The sequence below is a fragment of the Gnatocerus cornutus genome, unplaced genomic scaffold, assembly GCF_029298725.1.
Source record: "Gnatocerus cornutus isolate USDA-ARS CGAHR unplaced genomic scaffold, icGnaCorn1.1 ctg00000028.1, whole genome shotgun sequence".
Taxonomy (NCBI): domain Eukaryota; kingdom Metazoa; phylum Arthropoda; class Insecta; order Coleoptera; family Tenebrionidae; genus Gnatocerus; species Gnatocerus cornutus.
The window spans coordinates 2,782,662-2,790,227 of NW_028275378.1; positions in this window are offsets into that span (position 1 = coordinate 2,782,662).

Here is a 7,566-nt window from a genome sequence, read left to right on the forward strand (position 1 = left end):
GGCTTGAATTCGCAAAGAAGAGCACGAAATCTACAAAATCATCACTTTTTACCAAGATTCAACGGCTGAATGCAAGAAAACAGCAGAATTCTGCACGAAATCATCAAAATTCTTACAGGAAACCGCATATTTCGATGCAAAGCGACGATTTCTCGCCGATTTTCGTTGTTTTCTGGCTTGAATTTACAAAGAAGAGCACGAAATCTACAAAATCATGACTTTTTACCAAGATTCAACGACTGAATTGCAAGAAAACAGCAGAATTCTGCACGAAATCATCAAAATTCTTAGAGAAAACCGCATATTTCGATGCAAAACGACGATTTCTCGCCGATTTTTGTTGTTTTCTATCTTGAATTCGCAAAGAAGAGCACGAAATCTACAAAATCATCACTTTTTACCAAGATTCAACGGCTGAATTGCAAGAAAACAGCAGAATTCTGCACGAAATCATCAAAATTCTCAGAGAAAAGCGCATATTTCGATGCGAAACGACGATTTCTCGCTGATTTTCGTTGTTTTCTATCTTGAATTCGCAAAGAAGAGCACGAAATTTACAAAATCATGACTTTTTACCAAGATTCAACGGCTGAATTGCAAGAAAACAGCAGAATTCTGCACGAAATCATCAAAATTCTTACAGAACACCGCATATTTCGATGCAAAACGACGATTTCTCGCCGATTTTCGTTGTTTTCTGGCTTGAATTCGCAAAGAAGAGCACGAAATCTACAAAATCATGACTTTTTACCAAGATTCAACGGCTGAATTGCAAGAAAACAGCAGGATTCTGCACGAAATCATCAAAATTCTTACAGAAAACCGCATATTTCGATGCAAAACGACGATTTCTCGCCGATTTTCGTTGTTTTCTGGCTTGAATTCGCAAAGAAGAGCACGAAATCTACAAAATCATGACTTTTTACCAAGATTCAACAGCTGAATTACACGAAAACAGCAGAATTCTGCACGAAATCATCAAAATTCTTATAGAAAACCGCATATTTCGATGCAAAACGACGATTTCTCGCCGATTTTCGTTGTTTTCTATCTTGAATTCGCAAAGAAGAGCACGAAATCTACAAAATCAAGACTTTTTACCAAGATTCAACGGCTGAATTGCAAGAAAACAGCAGAATTCTGCACGAAATCATCAAAATTCTTAGAGAAAACCGCATATTTCGATGCAAAACGACGATTTCTCGCTGATTTTGGTTGTTTTCTATCTTGAATTCGCAAAGAAGAGCACAAAATCTACAAAATCATGACTCTTGACCAAGATTCAACAGCTAAATTGCAAGAAAACAGCAGAATTCTGCACGAAATCATCAAAATTCTAACAGAACACCGCATATTTCGATGCAAAACGACTATTTCTCGCCGATTTTCGATGTTTTCTGGCTTGAATTCGCAAAGAAGAGCACGAAATCTACAAAGTCATGACTTTTTACCAAAATTCAACGGCTGAATTGCAAGAAAACAGCAGAATTATCCACGAAATTATCAAAATTCTTACAGAAAACCGCATATTTCGATGCAAAACGACGATTTCTCGCCGATTTTCGTTGTTTTCTGGCTTGAATTCGCAAAAAAGAGCACGAAATCTACAAAATCATCACTTTTTACCAAGATTCAACGGCTGAATTGCAAGAAAACAGCAGAATTCTGCACGAAGTCATCAAAATTCTTAGAGAAAACCGCATATTTCGATGCAAAACGACGATTTCTCGCTGATATTCGTTGTTTTCTATCTTGAATTCGCAAAGAAGAGCACGAAATCTACAAAATCATGACTTTTTACCAAGATTCAACGGCTGAATTGCAAGAAAATAGCAGAATTCTGCACGAAATCATCAAAATTCTTACAGAAAACCGCATATTTCGATGCAAAACGACGATTTCTCGCCGATTTTCGTTGTTTTCTGGCTTGAATTTGCAAAGAAGAGCACGAAATCTACAAAATCATGACTTTTAACCAAGATTCAACGGCTGAATTGCAAGAAAACAGCAGAATTCTGCACGAAATCATCAAAATTCTTACAGAAAATCGCATATTTCGATGCAAAACGACGATTTCTCGCCGATTCTCGTTGTTTTCTGGCTTGAATTCGCAAAGAAGAGCACGAAATCTACAAAATCATGACTCTTTGCCAAGATTCAACGGCTGAATTGCAAGAAAACAGCAGAATTCTGCACGAAATCATCAAAATTTTTACAGAAAACCGCATATTTCGATGCAAAACGACGATTTCTCGTCGATTTTCGTTGTTTTCTGGCTTGAATTCGCAAAGAAGAGCACGAAATCTACAAAATCATGACTTTTTACCAAGATTCAACAGCTGAATTACACGAAAACAGCAGAATTCTGCACGAAATCATCAAAATTCTTATAGAAAACCGCATATTTCGATGCAAAACGACGATTTCTCGCCGATTTTCGTTGTTTTCTATCTTGAATTCGCAAAGAAGAGCACGAAATCTACAAAATCAAGACTTTTTACCAAGATTCAACGGCTGAATTGCAAGAAAACAGCAGAATTCTGCACGAAATCATCAAAATTCTTAGAGAAAACCGCATATTTCGATGCAAAACGACGATTTCTCGCTGATTTTGGTTGTTTTCTATCTTGAATTCGCAAAGAAGAGCACAAAATCTACAAAATCATGACTCTTGACCAAGATTCAACAGCTAAATTGCAAGAAAACAGCAGAATTCTGCACGAAATCATCAAAATTCTAACAGAACACCGCATATTTCGATGCAAAACGACTATTTCTCGCCGATTTTCGATGTTTTCTGGCTTGAATTCGCAAAGAAGAGCACGAAATCTACAAAGTCATGACTTTTTACCAAAATTCAACGGCTGAATTGCAAGAAAACAGCAGAATTATCCACGAAATCATCAAAATTCTTACAGAAAACCGCATATTTCGATGCAAAACGACGATTTCTCGCCGATTTTCGTTGTTTTCTGGCTTGAATTCGCAAAAAAGAGCACGAAATCTACAAAATCAAGACTTTTTACCAAGATTCAACGGCTGAATTGCAAGAAAACAGCAGAATTCTGCACGAAATCATCAAAATTCTTAGAGAAAACCGCATATTTCGATGCAAAACGACGATTTCTCGCTGATTTTGGTTGTTTTCTATCTTGAATTCGCAAAGAAGAGCACAAAATCTACAAAATCATGACTCTTGACCAAGATTCAACAGCTAAATTGCAAGAAAACAGCAGAATTCTGCACGAAATCATCAAAATTCTAACAGAACACCGCATATTTCGATGCAAAACGACTATTTCTCGCCGATTTTCGATGTTTTCTGGCTTGAATTCGCAAAGAAGAGCACGAAATCTACAAAGTCATGACTTTTTACCAAAATTCAACGGCTGAATTGCAAGAAAACAGCAGAATTATCCACGAAATCATCAAAATTCTTACAGAAAACCGCATATTTCGATGCAAAACGACGATTTCTCGCCGATTTTCGTTGTTTTCTGGCTTGAATTCGCAAAAAAGAGCACGAAATCTACAAAATCATCACTTTTTACCAAGATTCAACGGCTGAATTGCAAGAAAACAGCAGAATTCTGCACGAAGTCATCAAAATTCTTAGAGAAAACCGCATATTTCGATGCAAAACGACGATTTCTCGCTGATATTCGTTGTTTTCTATCTTGAATTCGCAAAGAAGAGCACGAAATCTACAAAATCATGACTTTTTACCAAGATTCAACGGCTGAATTGCAAGAAAATAGCAGAATTCTGCACGAAATCATCAAAATTCTTACAGAAAACCGCATATTTCGATGCAAAACGACGATTTCTCGCCGATTTTCGTTGTTTTCTGGCTTGAATTTGCAAAGAAGAGCACGAAATCTACAAAATCATGACTTTTAACCAAGATTCAACGGCTGAATTGCAAGAAAACAGCAGAATTCTGCACGAAATCATCAAAATTCTTACAGAAAATCGCATATTTCGATGCAAAACGACGATTTCTCGCCGATTCTCGTTGTTTTCTGGCTTGAATTCGCAAAGAAGAGCACGAAATCTACAAAATCATGACTCTTTGCCAAGATTCAACGGCAGAATTGCAAGAAAACAGCAGAATTCTGCACGAAATCATCAAAATTTTTACAGAAAACCGCATATTTCGATGCAAAACGACGATTTCTCGTCGATTTTCGTTGTTTTCTGGCTTGAATTCGCAAAGAAGAGCACGAAATCTACAGAATCGTCACTTTTTACTAAGATTCAACAGCTGAATTGCAAGAAAACAGCAGAATTCTGCACGAAATCATCAAAATTCTTACAGAAAACCGCATATTTCGATGCAAAACGACAATTTCTCGCCGATTTTCGTTGTTTTCTGGCTTGAATTTGCAAAGAAGAGGACGAAATCTACAAAATCATCACTTTTTACCAAGATTCAACGGCTGAATTGCAAGAAAACAGCAGAATTCTGCACGAAATCATCAAAATTCTCACAGAAACCGCATATTTCGATGCAAAACGACGATTTCTCGCCGATTTTCGTTGTTTTCGGGCTTGAATTCGCAAAGAAGAGCACGAAATCTACAAAATCATGACTTTTTACCAAGATTCAACAGCTGAATTGCAAAAAAACAGCAGAATTCTGCACGAAATCATCAAAATTCTTACAGAAAACCGCATATTTCGATGCAAAACGACGATTTTTCGCCGATTTTCGTTGTTTTCTGGCTTGAATTCGCAAAGAAGAGCACAAAATCTACAAAATCATGACTTTTTACCAAGATTCAACGGCTGAATTGCAAGAAAACAGCAGAATTCTGCACGAAATCATCAAAATTCTTAGAGAAAACCGCATATTTCGATGCAAAACAACGATTTCTCGCCGATTTTCGATGTTTTCTGGCTTGAATTCGCAAAGAAGAGCACGAAATCTATTAAATCATCACTTTTTACCAAGATTCAACGGCTGAATTGCAAGAAAACAGCAGAATTCTGCACGAAATCATCAAAATTCTTAGAGAAAACCGCATATTTCGATGCAAAACGACGATTTCTCGCCGATTTTTGTTGTTTTCTGGCTTGAATTCGCAAAGAAGAGCACGAAATCTACAAAATCATGATTTTTTACCAAGATTCAACGGCTGAATTGCAAGAAAACAGCAGGATTCTGCACGAAATCATCAAAATTCTTAGAGAAAACCGCATATTTCGATGCAAAACGACGATTTCTCGCCGATTTTCGTTGTTTTCTGGCTTGAATTCGCAAAGAAGAGCACGAAATCTACAAAATCATGACTTTTTACCAAGATTCAACGGCTGAATTGCAAGAAAACAGCAGAATTCTGCACGAAATCATCAAAATTCTTACAGAAAACCGCATATTTCGATGCAAAACGACGATTTCTCGCCGATTCTCGTTGTTTTCTGGCTTGAATTCGCAAAGAAGAGCACGAAATCTACAAAATCATGACTTTTTACCAAGATTCAACGGCTGAATTGCAAGAAAACAGCAGAATTCTGCACGAAATCATCAAAATTCTTACAGAAAACCGCATATTTCGATGCAAAACGACGATTTCTCGCCGATTTTCGTTGTTTTCTGGTTTGAATTCACAAAGAAGAGCACGAAATCTACAAAATCATGACTTTTTACCAAGATTCAACGGCTGAATTGCAAGAAAACAGCAGAATTCTGCACGAAATCATCAAAATTCTAACAGAACACCGCATATTTCGATGCAAAACGACTATTTCTCGCCGATTTTCGATGTTTTCTGGCTTGAATTCGCAAAGAAGAGCACGAAATCTACAAAGTCATGACTTTTTACCAAAATTCAACGGCTGAATTGCAAGAAAACAGCAGAATTATCCACGAAATCATCAAAATTCTTACAGAAAACCGCATATTTCGATGCAAAACGACGATTTCTCGCCGATTTTCGTTGTTTTCTGGCTTGAATTCGCAAAAAAGAGCACGAAATCTACAAAATCATCACTTTTTACCAAGATTCAACGGCTGAATTGCAAGAAAACAGCAGAATTCTGCACGAAGTCATCAAAATTCTTAGAGAAAACCGCATATTTCGATGCAAAACGACGATTTCTCGCTGATATTCGTTGTTTTCTATCTTGAATTCGCAAAGAAGAGCACGAAATCTACAAAATCATGACTTTTTACCAAGATTCAACGGCTGAATTGCAAGAAAATAGCAGAATTCTGCACGAAATCATCAAAATTCTTACAGAAAACCGCATATTTCGATGCAAAACGACGATTTCTCGCCGATTTTCGTTGTTTTCTGGCTTGAATTTGCAAAGAAGAGCACGAAATCTACAAAATCATGACTTTTAACCAAGATTCAACGGCTGAATTGCAAGAAAACAGCAGAATTCTGCACGAAATCATCAAAATTCTTACAGAAAATCGCATATTTCGATGCAAAACGACGATTTCTCGCCGATTCTCGTTGTTTTCTGGCTTGAATTCGCAAAGAAGAGCACGAAATCTACAAAATCATGACTCTTTGCCAAGATTCAACGGCAGAATTGCAAGAAAACAGCAGAATTCTGCACGAAATCATCAAAATTTTTACAGAAAACCGCATATTTCGATGCAAAACGACGATTTCTCGTCGATTTTCGTTGTTTTCTGGCTTGAATTCGCAAAGAAGAGCACGAAATCTACAGAATCGTCACTTTTTACTAAGATTCAACAGCTGAATTGCAAGAAAACAGCAGAATTCTGCACGAAATCATCAAAATTCTTACAGAAAACCGCATATTTCGATGCAAAACGACAATTTCTCGCCGATTTTCGTTGTTTTCTGGCTTGAATTTGCAAAGAAGAGGACGAAATCTACAAAATCATCACTTTTTACCAAGATTCAACGGCTGAATTGCAAGAAAACAGCAGAATTCTGCACGAAATCATCAAAATTCTCACAGAAACCGCATATTTCGATGCAAAACGACGATTTCTCGCCGATTTTCGTTGTTTTCGGGCTTGAATTCGCAAAGAAGAGCACGAAATCTACAAAATCATGACTTTTTACCAAGATTCAACAGCTGAATTGCAAAAAAACAGCAGAATTCTGCACGAAATCATCAAAATTCTTACAGAAAACCGCATATTTCGATGCAAAACGACGATTTTTCGCCGATTTTCGTTGTTTTCTGGCTTGAATTCGCAAAGAAGAGCACAAAATCTACAAAATCATGACTTTTTACCAAGATTCAACGGCTGAATTGCAAGAAAACAGCAGAATTCTGCACGAAATCATCAAAATTCTTAGAGAAAACCGCATATTTCGATGCAAAACAACGATTTCTCGCCGATTTTCGATGTTTTCTGGCTTGAATTCGCAAAGAAGAGCACGAAATCTATTAAATCATCACTTTTTACCAAGATTCAACGGCTGAATTGCAAGAAAACAGCAGAATTCTGCACGAAATCATCAAAATTCTTAGAGAAAACCGCATATTTCGATGCAAAACGACGATTTCTCGCCGATTTTTGTTGTTTTCTGGCTTGAATTCGCAAAGAAGAGCACGAAATCTACAAAATCATGA